The sequence below is a fragment of the Pinus tabuliformis genome, chromosome 5_2 (assembly GCF_031772625.1).
Source record: "Pinus tabuliformis cultivar Carrire ecotype Pingquan chromosome 5_2, CPIR1, whole genome shotgun sequence".
In the NCBI taxonomy this organism is placed as follows: domain Eukaryota; kingdom Viridiplantae; phylum Streptophyta; class Pinopsida; order Pinales; family Pinaceae; genus Pinus; species Pinus tabuliformis.
In genome coordinates this window covers 383,398,202-383,415,299 of record NC_142306.1, presented here as the reverse complement: position 1 = coordinate 383,415,299, position 17,098 = coordinate 383,398,202, and the positions used below count along the sequence as shown (strand labels likewise).

General features: G+C 38.2%; 1 pseudogene; it reads right to left on the bottom strand.

Moving 5' to 3' along the window:
- Nucleotides 1-1,223: 1,223 nt before the first annotated feature.
- On the bottom strand, nt 1,224-15,506 carry LOC149159072 (BTB/POZ and MATH domain-containing protein 4-like; annotated as a pseudogene).
- Between the last annotated feature and the right edge of the window lie 1,592 nt (nt 15,507-17,098).

Here is a 17,098-nt window from a genome sequence, read left to right as displayed (position 1 = left end):
GAGTATCCGTCGTTGGTCGTTTAATCATGTTATCACTGTGATCGAGGGGGTTAATAATTAGTAATCATGGATAATGAGAAGTAATCCATAATCGAATGCCTCAAGCTTGGAGTATACATCCATGGTTGTTTAATCTTGTTATCATTGTGATCGAGGGGATTAATAATCAATAATCATGGATAATTATCATTAGAAGTAGGGATTTGAGAATCCTAATTAGATTAATTTTGTGAATAATAAATTTATTTTGATCACTATCAAATTTTTACTTAATTATCCAACAAACTGATAAATATATAATAAAAAAACATAAATTATTAAAATATTTTAATTAAATTTTTTAACTTTGTTAACTTCCTTCACTGAAATTTAAACTTTGAATCTTCTAGTTTATATGTGACTTTTGACTATCCCCAATTAAACTTGCCAATTAAACCGGATACACTGGTAATTTTATTTCAAACAGAAAAATAATTATTAGTTACCAAAACAACCTATGCTTCTACCTCACCAATTAAACTTTCCAATTAAACCGGATACACTAATAATTTTATTTCAAAACAGATAATTAATAATCAATTACTAAAACAACCCATATTTCTACCTCAGGGGACACCAGCAAAACCAAAAATAGCCTGAGCAAACAAATAAATTAGAAAAAGACAAATAGTTTATGCTTTCCATCTGAAAGAGGAGAAAACTAATGTTTATAATAAATTTATGTTATGTCCGAAGAACCGAGAGGCTGATAATACTGTAACAACAACGAACCTGATATAACGTGCTGCCGGAGAAGTTTACAAGGCGAAGAAACTTCTTTATAAATTGGTCGAAAATAAGAGTAAAAGTGTGAACACAACATATGACCGGAGAGCAATAATAGTTTGTACCTGCCGAATGCATATTTCCCCTGCTAGGATTATTAATGCCAATAGTGTAGACATCATTATTAAAAAAAATCATATACTATTCTTACATTAAGCATAAGCAAAGATCTATCTTTAGAATGGGCATCATAAATCCTCTAGACTGAAGTTCCACTTTCTAGGCAATGCCCTTCTCAGCATCCACAGACACACACAAACAGTGATAGTCGGCCTCAGTTAATGTTCAACAGTGTCGTTACTTTCATATTGACAGTCCACAGACAAGTCCAAACTCTGAATGCTATTTCTTGGTCTTACTCTCCTGCCACTAATATCAGTACCATCGGAAGGTTGATCCTAGCCATTAATATCAGTAGCATCGGAGTCGGAAGGTTGCTCGTAGACACTCCTGCGATTTTCTCTGCTGCTGCAATCATCCTCAAAGCCAGCAACTGCCTTTAGAAGTTTTGCCAGAAGTAAAGGGTATTTGTTGGGGATTTTTCTGATAAAATCCCAAAAACACACAATTAAAACTGAAACTCAACACACACAATGCTCTATTTCTACCTTTCCAGAATTTTTTGTGCACAGGGAAGCTTTAAAAAAAATTACTGAGGAACAGAGTATTTCTAAAATATATGCCTGATACATATTCATCTTCTTTGCTGAGAGGGATTCACCACAAAAATACATTCAACAACACATTTACTCTGTCTCCACATGAGAATTTACTGAGCTGGGTTTAATGTTGTAAATCCCTTTTTACATTACTGTAAAACTAATTTTTTCACATACCCCTGTAAAAAAAACTTACACAGGCTTTCCAAACAAATGCGCTCCTCTATGTTCCTTTCTTCATGCACTACTGTGCAAATTCTCTCTGTTCTCTTTTCACTGCCCCTGAGGAATAGAGTATTTCTAAAATATATGCCTGATACATATTCATCTTCTTTGCTGAGAGGGATTCACCACAAAAATACATTCAACAACACATTTACTCTGTCTCCACATGAGAATTTACTGAGCTGGGTTTAATGTTGTAAATCCCTTTTTACATTACTGTAAAACTAATTTTTTCACATACCCCTGTAAAAAAAACTTACACAGGCTTTCCAAACAAATGCGCTCCTCTCTGTTCCTTTCTTCATGCACTACTGTGCAAATTCTCTCTGTTCTCTTTTCACTGCCCCCTAGCTCTCACACATAAAAAAAAGTCAACACACATTTCTTTTTTTTTTAAAACATATTACAATGCACCAGCCCTTTTCATTTATTTTGAAAACAAAAAACAAAACGCACAATTACTTTTACGTGCCGTAAAATAAAAAAAAACTTAAATGTTTTACCAACACTTATGACAATCTTATTAAATGCCTTCATATTAAAACTGCGGTCAACCAAACTCGACTTTTACTTCACGCAATCCTTGATTTGATGCGGGCCCGTATGCAGCTTCAGGCGATCGACGGCGGAGAGCGCGGGAGCAGATCTGACGGTGGAGGAGAATATCGGAAGCCAATTTTGGGTTGAACTTTACCTCCCGAAATATTACGTTGGCTGACGTATGGGGGGAGCCATGTGTCAACTCGAAGTTTTATCGGGCCCTTGTGTACGGAAACCACTCCATACCAAAGAGCGTCCGATATGACTCAAGCGGGTTTGTGGTTTCATTCTGGCGGTTTTGGGTGAGTTAATTGCTGCGCGGTTTGGGCGTTGGTGCAGCTGCCCAGTTGAAATTAGATTTCAACACTCCCCTTTAATTTCAACTGCTGGGCATTCGGTCATACCCAGACACTTTCTCAAAAATTCAAAGCTTTTCTTATCCAATGGCTTTGTCAAGATGTCTGCTACCTGTTCTTGAGTCCTGCAATGTTCTAGGACAATTTCTCCATTGTTCACCAATTCTCTGATGTAGTGAAACATTGTATCAATGTGTTTCGTTCTCTTATGAAAAACTGAATTCTTTGACAATGCTATAGCTGAGCTATTGTCACAAAATATCACTGTCGCTTTTGCCTGCTCTTGGCCTAAGCTCCTCAACATTCTTCTCATCCGCACTACTTGACATGCTACTGCTGTAGCTGCCACATATTCAGCCTCTGCTGTAGACAATGCTACAATGGACTGCTTCTTAGAAGCCCATGAAATGGCTCCTAAACCCATATGAAAAACATAACCAGAAGTGCTTTTCCGATAATCTACACTTCCAGCCCAATCACTATCTGTGTATCCAACCAAATCTGAATGTTCTGAGACATTATATAAAATTCCAAACATTTTGGTACCTTTGACATACCTCAAAATTCTTTTTGCTGCCTGCCAATGTGCCTCCTTTGGCCTCTCCATGAATCTGGAAATTAAACTAACAGCATACATAATGTCAGGCCTAGTAGCTGTTAAATACATAAGGCTGCCAACAATACTCTTGTACAAACTAGGATCAAAATCCTTGCTGCTGTCCTCTCTGCTGAGTTTTAATCCCATTACTGTGGGAGTGATCGTTGCCTTGCATTCTTGCATGTTAATTCTGCTCAATACTTGATTTACATATCTTGCTTGTGAGATAAAAATTCCTTTTTCATTTTGATCTACTTCTATGCCTAAGAAGTATCTCAAGAAACCCATGTCAGTCATTTCAAATTCCTTTTTCGTGACTGATTTAAAATTCTTAATGAGCTGATCATCATTACCTGTGAAAATCACATCATCAACATACAAGACAAAAATTAAAATTTTACCATCTTTTTATTTGATGTAGATGGTAGGTTCTCCTTCACACTTGTCAAATTCATTGTCCAATAGATAAGAATCTATCCTGCTGTACCATGCTCTTGGCGCTTGCTTCAGCCCATAAAGAGCTTTCTTCAATTTGCACACTTTGTTCTCTTCACCTTTCTTCTCATAGCCGAGAGGCTGTTCAATGTACACCTCTTCTTTTAACACTCCATTTAGGAATGCTGACTTCACGTCCATTTGGTAGACTTTCCATTTGTTTTGTGCTGCTATGGACAGCACTGCTCTCACGGTTTCCATTCTTGCAACCGGTGCGAAAGTCTCCTCATAATCTCTCCCATACTGCTGCTTGTACCCTTTGACAACCAGCCTTGCCTTGTGCCTTTCTATCTTACCTTCAGCATTGCTCTTGGTCTTGTAAACCCATTTCACTCAAATAACTTCTTTGCCTTTTGGTAGATCAACCAAATCCCATGTCTTGTTCCTCTCTATGGCATTCATCTCCTCATCCATAGCTTCTATCCATTTCCTATATTTAATTGCATCTTCAAAATGAATAGGATCATCAACATGACAATACAAGGCAAATAAGGAATTCATTCTTTCATCGTAAATATCACTTAGATTTCTAAATTTCTTACCTCTTTCATTTGGTGTGCAAGTGCTTGAAGATGCACTTGAATTTCCTCCTTGTGGTGTGCTTGGAGAAGCACTCTCATTTATCCTCAATGGTGTCCCTTTCTGTCCTTGTGTTGGCGTTGCTGTTTGGGGATGCATTTCAGCCACCTACTCATCATCTTCATCATGAGACAAACAATTTTTAATATTTACTGTTTTCTCTATGCTTCCATCACAAGCTTCCTCTTCAATGAATTGAACATCTCTACTGATGAAAAACTTCTTGGTAGATGGGATATACAACCTGTAGGCTTTGGATTCCTCACTGTATCCAATGAAAATGCATTTCTCCCCTTTTCTGTCCAACTTCCTCCTTAGCTGATCAGGTATGTGTGCATAGGCCACACATCCAAAAACTCTCATGTGGGTGACTCCTTGCTTTCTCCCACTCCATGCTTCTTCCGGCACTTTGTTCAACACTGCTTTTGTAGGACACCTGTTCAAAATATACACTGCACAATTTACAGCTTCAGCCCAATAATCATTTGGCAAATGCTTTGCCTTCAACATGCTCCTCGCCATATCCATGATGGTCCTGTTCTTCCTTTCAGCAACTCCATTTTGCTGTGGGGTGTACCTTGCTGTAAATTATTTGTGAATTCCATTTTCTCTACAAAATCTTAGGAATTCCTTGGAGATATACTCACCTCCTCTATCAGTTCTCAAAACTTTTATATACAGCCCGCTTTGGTTCTCCACAAGTGCCTTGAAATTTTGGAATTTCTCAAACACTTCACTTTTATTTTTAAGGAAATATACCCAAGTTTTTCTTGTACAGTCATCAATGAATGTCAGGAAATATTGGCTGCCTGCTAATGATGGAGCTTGCATTGGTCCACATAAATATGAGTGGATGATCTCTAAGGGTGCCTTTGCCCTTATGCTCTTCCCTGATGGAAAACTTTCTCTATGTTGTTTTCCCAATATGCAGCCTTCACATAGGTTGTCCGGTTTCTCTATCAATGGTAATCCTTTCACCATTCCTTTCCTACTCAACAAATTTAGACCTCCAAAATTGAGATGTCCAAACCTCAAGTGCCACAACCAATTTTCATCCTTTGGCACGCTTTAGAAAGCCTCTTGGGTGACTGCTGCAATTTCATTTTTGTTTTTCAAATCTGCCCTGATCCTGAGAGGGAACATTCTGTTCCTTGTCATTTTTACTTCAGCAATGCATCTTTTGCTGGGTGCTATATCCATGATGGTGCATACATCATTTTTAAAGAAAACATTGTACCCCTTATGGACAAGCTGTCCAATACTCAAGAGGTTACATCTCATTCCAGGGACATAGTAGACATCTGCTATGGTTTCCCTTTCTCCTTGCTTTGTAAATATTTTTACCTCCCCTTTTCCCATAACAGAAATTTTGTTATCGGTTCCTAGTGTGACTTCTGATTTCACATTTTTATCTAGGGCAGAAAAGAAGGCTATGTTCCCTGTCATATGGTTGCTGCAACCTGAGTCTAAAAACCATATGTCCTCACTGTTTGTTTCAGCCATGTTACATGCTAACAACACATTATTTTGACTGCTGTTTTCTCTAGTGACATTTGCATTTGATCTATTGTTCATATCATGCTGCTTCTTCCTACATTCACTGGCATAATGCCCATATTTTTTACAATAATAGCATTGGACATTGGATTTTTCATACCTTTGTCCTTGAGCATGATGTTGTCCTCCTTGTTGGGTGCTGCCTTGGCCTTGGTTCTGATTTGGATTGCTGCCTCTTCCTTGTGCATTTGCTGGGCTGTTCCTTCCACCTCTGTTCTGGCTTCTGCCTCTTCCTCTCTTGTTTCCTCTGCCTTGACCTCTTCCTCTTCCAAAATACATCTGGGTCTTGAAGGCTTGCTCTAGAGATGAGTTTTCATTCCTACTCAACCTCTGCTCATGTGTTATCAGTGATGCATGTAGCTCATCAACTGAAAATTTTGAGAGATCCTTTGTCTCTTCAATGGTGGTGACAATCGCATCAAACTTTGAGGGTAAGACCCTCAATATTTTCTCCACAATCCTCCTATCTTCAAGGGTTTCTCCATGAGTACTTATCTGTGCGACCAAACCAATTACATGTGTGAAGAATGAGTCAATGTTGTCTGACTCCTTCATGCACAGATTCTCAAAATCCTTCCTCAGCAATTGTAGTTTTGTTGTCTTCACTTTCTCCATGCCTTGATAGGCTGTCTTGAGGGTTTTTCATGCTTCATTGGATGTCTTAGCTGCTGCTAACCTTGGAAACACGCTTCCATGCACTGCTTGATACATGAAGAAAAGGGATTTTGAATCCTTCTTCTTGCAGCTCTTTAATAGATCCTTCTCTCCTTGAGTTAATGCATTAAACTCATTTTCATCTGTTGGTTGTTCAAAACCTTCCTCAACTATTTCCCATAAGTCTTGGGAAGAAAACAAGGCTTTCATTGTTATTGCCCAATAGTCATAGTTTTTACCATCAAATAATGGGAGTTGCATACCCATGCTATTACTGGTGCTTGTGCCAGCCATTCTTGCAGCCTCAACTATGCTTCAATTTCTTGACTGTGTATTTTAAAACAACTGACTGCTTCTTCAGCAACACATAAAAAAAACTTTGTGAAATACCTGAGTATTTTCTTTGACTGAGCCTTCACTCTGCTGGAGAAGATCTACTGCTGCAGCAAAGACTCCTCCCTTCAGCTTCTTTGTCACCTTCAAAGAACCTAAGCCTGCTCTAATACCACTGTTGGGGATTTTTCTGATAAAATCCCAAAAACACACAAATAAAACTGAAACTCAACACACAGAGACAATACTCTGTTTCTACCTTTCCAGGATCTTTTGTGCACAGGGAAGCTTTAAAAAAAATTACTGAGGAACAAAGTATTTCAACACCATAAAAACATTTCTATTCATTAAAATATATGCCTGATACATATTCATCCTCTTTGCTGAGAGGGATTCACCACAAAAATACATTCAACAACACATTTACTCTGTCTCCACATGAGAATTTACTGAGCTGGGTTTACTGCTGTAAATCCCTTTTTACATTACTGCTGTAAAACTAATTTTTTCACATACCGCTGTAAAAAAAACTTACACAGGCTTTCCAAACAAATGCACTCCTCTCTGTTCCTTTCTTCATGCACTGCTGTGCAAATTCTCTCTGTTCTCCTTTCGCTGCCCCCCCGAGCTCTCACACATAAAAAAAGTCAACACACATTTCTTTTTTTTTAAAAACATATTACAATGCATGAGCCCTTTTCATTTTTTTTGAAAACAAAAAACAAAACGCACAATTACTTTTACGTGCCGTAAAATAAAAAAAACTTAAATGTTTTACCAACACTTATGACAATCTTATTAAATGCCTTCATATTAAAACTGCGGTCAACCAAACTTGACTTTTACTTCACGCAATCCTTGATTTGATGCGGGCCCGTATGCAGCTTCAGGCGATCGACGGCGGAGAGCGCGGGAGCAGATCTGACGGTGGAGGAGAATATCGGAAGCCAATTTTGGGTTGAACTTTACCTCCCGAAATATTACGTTGGCTGACGTATGGGGGGAGCCACGCGTCAACTCGAAGTTTTATCGGGCCCTTGTGTACAGAAACCACTCCATACCAAAGAGCGGTTCGATATGCCTCAAGCGGGTTTGTGGTTTCATTCTGGCGGTTTTGGGTGAGTTAATTGTTGCGCGGTTTGGGCGTTGGTACAGCTGCCTAGTTGAAATTAGATTTCAGCAGTATTTCGGTTGTATACACTCAAAACCCTTTGAACGCATAACCTCTGGAAGATTTTGTGTCCCAAATTTGAGACATGCAGCATTCAACCCAGTAGCATGGCAACTCTCAGCCAGAGCTAGAGTGCAGGCAACTGTATTTACAGATATGCTTCTGTATAATTTTGATTCACAAAGTAGCCTCAATCGCCGCAAACCCTACGCATCTACTACGGCAAGCAAGCGCTCTGTCAATATCTCAATTGTTGAAGAAGAAGATGAATCGGCTGGGGATGGCTCTTCATCAAGAAGGGTTTCTGTATAAATATAATGTAGCAGAGCCTCTAGGCTCCATCTCTGTAATAACAACTTCATTACTCGGCTCTGAAGAAGCAAAAAAATCTGCTGTGAATAATGGGGATCGTGCAGCTAAAACAAGTTTATGAGCACGAAATTTCTCCCCAGCCACATCAAAAGTTACATCTGAGGCTTCCTAGTTTTCTAAAAGTGCACCAAAATTTAAACCCAACTCTGATTCGGGAACAACTATGGAGTGCATGTTGGAATATAATTTCAACTGCAGCAATAGTTGAACAGAAATCGCAAACTATAACCCCATTGAAGTTCCCTGCGATGCGATCCATCGCAGATCGCCATCGCGCCTTACCTTGTGGCTTCCCTGATCGTGATGGATGCGATCATGCGACATGATCGCAGATCGTAGATCGTGAATCTTAGCCAGTGCGCGTTAAGCTCTCCGCAACGTTGCGATGCGACCTTAGCCATTGCAGATCGCACTTTCACCTGCATATGATCTCAGTCGGTCATACGCTTTTGATCCAACGACCATTATTTGTTCTTGCCTTGTTCACGCCACCGCCATAAGTGTCCTTTCGCCATTTACTTATTTATGTTCCCAAATGAGGAGGAAGATCAAATCCAGCTCCTGCACATTGAATGCTCAGCTACAAGATTTAATAAACAGCATGGCCGAGAACAAGATGAACGCGCCACATGCTTGTGCAGTAAAAGATTATGGGTTTCTTACAACAGAGCGGGCTGTAGAGCATTTATTAGTTATGAGCTTCCACACAACCGACTTAAGAAGCACAGTAGAATGTCCGAAAAGATTAGATTTCGTTCATCATGAACAACAGTTCTTTTTTATATATATTAGAAGAATGTGAGTGAGTTTTAAAAAAAAATTCTGAAATGCACAACAGTGCTGAGATAGTGAAATTAGTTTCTGGAACTGAAGTGTTCCTGATGTAATCCCTCTGAAGAGGAAGACTATTTTGTAACAGTTTTCTTTTTGTGTTATGATTAAGATCTTGTATTAAAGAAACAGAGCATTGTTCTCTGTGCAATTTCTTTTGTGTTTGAAATAAACAGAAATTTCCAATAGTGGTACCAGAGCTGGTCTAGGCACTCAGTGAGTCAAAAACAGAGTTTGTTTTTCACTGTAGGAGCTGTAAGAAGCTTATTGAGCAGATTTTCTCTAGGATAGAAAGTTTTTTGCTTGTTTTTAATTATACAGTCAGTATCTTTTCTTTATTTATACAGGTTAAGGTGGCTGATGCTGGAACTGGTTTGACAAATTCCCAACTGCCACAGTTTAATGGGAAAAATTACAGTTATTGGTCCATAACAATGAAAGCATTGTTTGCTTCTCAAGTAATATGGGAGCTGGTTGAAACTGGCTATGCTGAACCTGCAGATGCAACAACATTGGTTGCTTTGATAGTAGCAGAAAGAGACCAGTTGAAGAGTGACAGGAAGAAGGATGCCAAAGCCCTCTTTTTTCTCTTCCAATCAGTACATGAAAGTGTTTTTCCACGGATTGCAGCAGCAACAAAATCCAAGGAGGCATGGGATATTCTCAAAACTTCCTATCAAGGCATGGAGAAGGTGAAGACTGCAAAGTTGCAGATTTTGAGGAGAGACTTTGAAACACTCAGCATGAAGGAATCTGATACAATAAATTCATTCTTCACTCATGTCATTTGGTTGATAACCCAGATAAGATATCATGGTGAGATTGTTGAAGAAAGGAGTGTAGAGAAGATCTTGAGAAGTTTACCCTCAAGGTTTGAAGCTATTGTGGTAGCAATAGAAGAAACAAAGGATCTCTCACAGTTCACAGTAGATGAACTGAGTGCTTCTCTTATGTCTCATGAACACAGACTGAGTAGAGGAACATATTCCTCTTTTGAGCAAGCATTTAAAACTCAGATGTCTTTTGGCCAAGGAAAAGGTTGAGGCAAAACAAATAACAGAGGTCATGGAAGAAGCCAAAACAAAGCCAAAAATAATCCTCCAAGCACAAGCGGAAGGAGCTGTAATCAGAACCAAGATGAAGGTTCAAGCAAACAGCAAGCTCATGGACAAAGGTATGATAAATCTCAAGTCCAATGTCATTATTGTAAGAAATATGGGCACTACGCCAATGAATGTAGAAAAAAACAAAATGACATGAATAGTAGGCAGAATGCTAATTTTGCAAATGAAGAAGATAAGAATCCAAAAACTGTGTTGTTAACATGTAACATTGCACAAGACAAACAAGAAGATTTTTGGTTCTTAGACTCAGGTTGTAGTAATTACATGACTGGAAATATTGCAATGTTTGCCAATCTAGTTGAAAATGTGAAATCTGAGGTAACAACAAGAAATGATAGTAAGATATCTGTCAAGGGTAAGGGCAGAGTCAGTATCCAAGCAAGAAATGGTGAACAGATGATTGTGCCAGAGGTATACTATGTACCTGGTCTGAAATGTAATCTTTTGACCATTGGACAGCTCATTAAGAAAGGTTACAATGTGTTCTTCAAAGATGATATGTCTACAATCAGAGACATACCTCCGAGTAAGAAGATCATTGCATAGGTGCATATGACTAGCAATAGAATGTTTCCTCTCAAACTCAGGACAGATTTGAAGGAAGGAAGAACTATTGTAGTTGTAACACAAAAAGTCTTTCAGGAACAAGTGAAAGATGAGAGTTGGTTGTGGCACTTGAGATTTGGACATCTCAATTTCGGAGGCCTGAATCTGTTGCACAAAAAGGGAATGGTAAAGGGATAGCCATTGATCGAGAAACCAGACAGCCTTTGTGAAGGTTGCATCTTGGGCAAGCAACACAAAGAAAGCTTTCCAACAGGAAAGAGTATAAGGGCAAAAGCACCCTTGGAAATTGTTCACTCTGATGTGTGTGGACCGATGCAAATACCATCATTTGCTGGAAATAAATATGTTTTAACTTTCATTGACGATTACACCAGAAAGACATGGGTGTATATTCTTAAAGAGAAGAGTGAAGTGTTTGAGAAATTTCGCCACTTCAAAACTCTTGCTGAGAAGCAGTGTGGGAATTATATCAAAGTGCTCAGAACAGATAGAGGAGGAGAGTACATCTCCAAAGACTTTCTGTGTTTTTGCAGAGAGAATGGCATACAAAAGCAGTTACTTGCGAGCTATACACCTCAGCAAAATGGTGTTGCTGAAAGGAAGAATAGGACCATTCTTGACATGGTCAGAAGTATGCTGAAGGAAAAACACTCGCCGCATGAGTATTGGGCAGAAGTTGTCATTTGCGCATTTTATATCTTGAATAGATGCCCAACTAAAGCTGTGATGAGCGAAATACCAAAAGAAGCATGGAGTGGTCAAAATCAAACTGTCACTCGCATGAGAGTATTCGGTTGTGTAGCATATGTAGATGTATCGGATTAGCTAAGGAAGAAGCTTGACAGTAAGGGGGAGAAGTGTGTCTTTATTGGCTATTGTGATGAGTCAAAAGCATACAAACTCTATAATCCATCCACCAAGAAATTGATAGTAAGCAGAGATGTGCAGTTCATTGAAGATGAAGCTTGGGATGGAAGCTTAGAGAAGATAGTGAATGTGAAGACAATTGTGTCTCACGAAGAAGAAGAGGAAGGGACAACAACAAATAATCCTTCCTTGGTGGTTCCTCCTCCACCACAACAGGTAAAACAAACCAAACCACAAGCTGGAATTTGAATAGCCTTGAGAAGTCAAGGAAGTGCTTCTCCAAGCACATCATAGGGATCAGAAATACCCTCAAGTTTGGATGGAACTCCAAGCACACCAAGAAGACCAAGATTCAGAAATCTGAATGAGATTTATGAACAAGGAGAGGTAAGTAACAATACCGGTTTGAATCCATTATTCACTTTGTATTGTCATGTTGATGACCCAGTTCATTTTGAAGATGTTGTAAATGAAGACAAATGGATTAAAGCAATGAATGAAGAAATTGGTGCAATTGAGAAGAGTAAGACATGGGAGTTAGTGGACCTCCCTGAAGGCAGAGATGCCATTAGAGTTAAGTGGGTCTATAAGACCAAAAGCAATGCTGAAGGCAAGATTGACAGGCACAAAGCAAGACTTGTTGTGAAAGGCTACAAGCAGCAACAAGGCAAAGACTATGATGAAACCTTTACACTAGTAGCAAGGATGGAAACAGTCAGAACAATGTTGTCTATTGTAGCACAACATAAATGGAAGATTTATCAGATGGATGTTAAATCTGAATTTCTAAATGGAGTGTTAAAAGAAGAGGTTTATGTTGAACAACCTCCAGGCTATGAAGTTGAAGCCCAAGAGCATAAAGTCTGCAAACTGAAGAAGGCTCTTTATGGGCTGAAGCAAGCTCCAAGAGCATGGTACAGCAGAATAGATGCTTATCTGATTGAGGATGGGTTTGATAAGTGTGATGGTGAATCCACACTCTACATAAAGGAGAATGACGGTAAGATTCTTATTGTTGTTTTATATGTAGATGATTTGATTTTTACTAGCAATGATGCTTCTCTCATTGCTGATTTTAAGGCAGTCATGAAAAGAGAATTTGAAATGACTAACTTGGGCTTATTAAGATATTTTCTTGGAATTGAAGTAGACCAAAGTGAAAATTGTGTTTTCATTTCTCTAGTTAAATATGTAGAAGCAGTGTTAAAGAGATTTAACATGCAGAACAACAAGGTAGCTGTGACTCCAACTGTAATGGGGTTGAAATTGACCAAAGAATACAGCAGCAAGAATTTTGATCCAAAATTGTACAAGAGCATAGTTGGCAGCCTTATGTACTTGACTGCAACTAGGCTGGACATTATGCACGTTGTGAGTTTAATCTCCAGATTTATGGAAAGACCGAAAGAGACTCATTGGCAGGTAGCCAAGAGGATTCTAAGGTATGTGAATGGAACGAAGGGGTTTGGTATTTTATACTCCTCTTTTGAAAGTTTCATGTTGACAGGTTACACTGACAGTGATTGGGCTGGAAGTGTTGATGATAGGAAAACCACATCAGGATATGTGTTTCATATGGGATCGAGAGCCATCTCATGGGCTTCCAAGAAACAACCAGTCGTGTCTTTGTCAACAGCAGAGGCAGAGTATGTGGCAGGTAGCCAAGAGGATTCTAAGGTATGTGAATGGAATGAAGGGGTTTGGTATTTTATACTCCTCTTTTGAAAGTTTCATGTTGACAGGTTACACTGACAGTGATTGGGCTGGAAGTGTTGATGATAGGAAAACCACATCAGGATATGTGTTTCATATGGGATCGGGAGCCATCTCATGGGCTTCCAAGAAGCAACCAGTTGTGTCTTTGTCAACATCAGAGGCAGAGTATGTGGCAGCAACAGCAGCAGCATGCCAAGCAGTGTGGCTGGGAAGAGTTCTCAGAGATTTGTGTCATGAACAAGAAAAGGGCACAAAAATTTACTGTGACAATAGCTCGGTAATAGAATTGTCTAAAAACTCTGTTTTTCATAAAAGGACAAAGCACATAGACACCAAATTTCACTTCATACATGAATTGGTTAACAATGGTGAGATTGTTTTGTAGCACTGCAGAACAGAGGATCAATTGGCTGACATCTTGACAAAACCATTGGGAAAGAAAAGTTTTGATCATTTCAGGAACTGCCTGGGTATGCAGAGAAACACAACAGTTAAAATTAAAGGGGAGTGTTGGAATATAATTTTAACTGCAGCAACAGTTGAACAGAAATTGCAAACTATAACCCCATTAAAATCCCCTGCGATGCGATCCATCACAGATCGCCATCGCGCCCTACCCTGTGGCTTCCCCGATCGTGATGCGATGCGATCATGCGACGTGATCGCAGATCGCAGATCGCGAATCTTAGCCAATGCGCGTTAAGCTCTCCGCAACGTTGCGATACGACCTAAGCCATCGCAGATCACACTCTCACCTGCATATGATCTCAGTCGGTCATACACTTTTGATCCAATGGCCATTATTTGTTCTTACCTTGTTCACACCATCGCCATAAGTGTCCTTTCACCATTTACTTATTTATGTTCCCAAAGGAGGGGAAGATCAGATCCAACCCTTTCACATTGAATGCTCAGCTACAACATTTAATAAACAACATGGCCGAGAACAAGAAGAATGCGCCACATGCTGGTGCAGTAAATGATTATGGGCTTCTTACAACAGAGCTGGCCGCAGAGCATTTATTAGTTATGAGCTTCCACACAACCGACTTAAGAACCACAACAGAATGTTCGAAAAGATTAGATTTCGTTCATCATGAACAACAGTTCTTTTTTATATGTATTAGAAGAATGTGGGTGAGTTTTTTAAACAAAAATTCTGAAACGCACAACAGTGCTCAGATAGTGAAATTAGTTTCTGGAACTGAAGCATTCCTGATGTAATCCGACTATTTTGTAACAGTTTTTTTTTTTGTTATGCTTAAGATCTTGTATTAAAGAAATAGAGCATTATTCTCTATGCAATTTCTTTTGTGTTTGAAATAAACAGAAATTTCCAACAGTGCAACCCAACGTATTCGTTGCCAGAGACCACAACACCTACTGTGTAATGTAATTTCACGCACTGATCCTTGAGGTAATTAGATGTTTCAAGTGCAGCCCGTTCGATGAACCGTTTGTAACCCCACCTGCTTCCCTGAACCTCAAAAATATGAGGGCCTCTCTCCCGCCCCGGGCGCACATTGCTATAGAGCGTCTTGTCCTTGCCCTCCCCGCTTTGATCCACCAACGTCAATACATGGGTAACGCGAACGCTAGTGTCCTTGTTGGCCAGCGCTATGAAAACCGAAACATAACGCGATTTATCATGTCTACTTGTGTCGTCCGCGTAGAAATAAATGGCCAACTGATAACCTCTCATCGAAAAAGTCTTGTTGGAAATGCGCTTGCCAACGCCCATGCCCTTTACCAGAGAATAACCCTCTATCACGAAATTGTGCGACCCATTGACAGTGCTGGTAACTGATCTCGAGGTCAACGCCCATCCATCGTCGTTCTGAATTCCATTCTGCATTGTGGATGAAAATATATACCCAATTGACCTTTTAATTGCCAACGGCCAGGCGAAAACACAAAACCAAAAAAAAACACAGAAATGAAACCCTAGGTTGCCAAAATCACCCTAATTCACAGATGACTCCGCTAGAGACCCATTAGATATTCCCTAGTTTATCGTCTGTCACCTCTCACTGCCATTTCACCCAAGAAGTTTTTGAGCAAGGGAAAACTGGCTGAATATTCACTTCCCTTGTCGAATAGCCAATATTCTCTGTACATATATTGCAAGTTATAATCAATATATGTCGGTGCTAGTTGGAATTTGTGGCTAAAAATTGATCGGTGGCCATTTAAATTGTGCCATGCTACTCTGGATATTCCATGAGATGTGGTTAACTTTCACAATAGTATTCTCAATTTTTTTCTCATCAGATTCGGTAAAATATCTATATATATATATATATATATATATATATATATATATATATTCTTAATAATTAAAAAAAAAACTAGATTTCCTGTGTCTTTTTTTATTGGTTTAAAAAAAATAAATACAAATTAATTATTTTACACTACAATTTTTAAAATTTAAATTTATTTATGAATAATTATTTAATAGATGATAAAGATTTGATCACTATAAAATATTGTAAATATTTTTGATAGCAAATGTTATATTTATTTCAAAAATAGTTATGTCTTTTTTTCCATTTTGAGTAAATGTATTAATTGAAAAAAAACGTCATATGAAATACAATGACTTGTTGTTTCTTGGACATGTAGTTTTCATAAACCATGTTATTGGCATATAGAATTGTAAGAAAATATCTCCATAGAAAGTGGGATGAATCTCCATTATTAAGAATTTTCATACATTTAAAGGTATATTTATTTAATTTATATATTAAATTTTTTAATAAATAATAGTAATGATTTAAAATAAAGTTAAAATTTAGTTAATTTTATGACCTTTTTTAACCTCCATGATGTGAAATGTATTATAAATTAAGTGTTTTGATGCTTCACATGAATGATGCCTATAACCTTTTACGAACTATTTATTTTAGGTAACTACAATAGTATTAAAATATTTCCTCTTGGTACCGTATACTGTATCTAATCCAATAAGCTCATAACAATAACCCCTCACAAGCCATTTATAGTTATAGTTGGTGTACTTCAACCCCTCAAAAGGAATTTATGGTTGGTGTACATTTTATATTGATACCTGTGTCTATTTTGAAATAGGGCTTCTGTAATTTTAATCTAATTATCAATAAGTAATAGGTGGATGATAAAGGGCTTAAATATATCTGAAAGTTAACTATGGCCTGTTTACATTTTAATTCAACTAGTACAACCATATAAATTATATACTTTGTGAGCATGGAAAAGGATCAAAAACACATGCCTCATCATACATTTCATATTGTGGAGAATACAAAAATCACAAAAATTAATTAAATGATGAAGTTATTATTAGTATTTATTAACAACATAGATCCATCTTTACTCTGGATCTACCAAGTGCCCAGAGGGATCTCTATGCTAGTTGGCATATAAAGATATTTGATCCCTCTCGACGAATAGTAGATAAAGATGGATCTATGTTGGTTTAATTCCCCCCTTTAAATACCATGGGTCAATACCATGTGCCATCTTTAGTTTTATTAATATTAATATTAGGGTTAATAATGTTTTTTGCATGGCCCTAATAATAATTTGACCCATGGCATTTGATACATAGGCTTCACCTATATAAAACCTCTTTTTTGAGTGTTCATAAATCT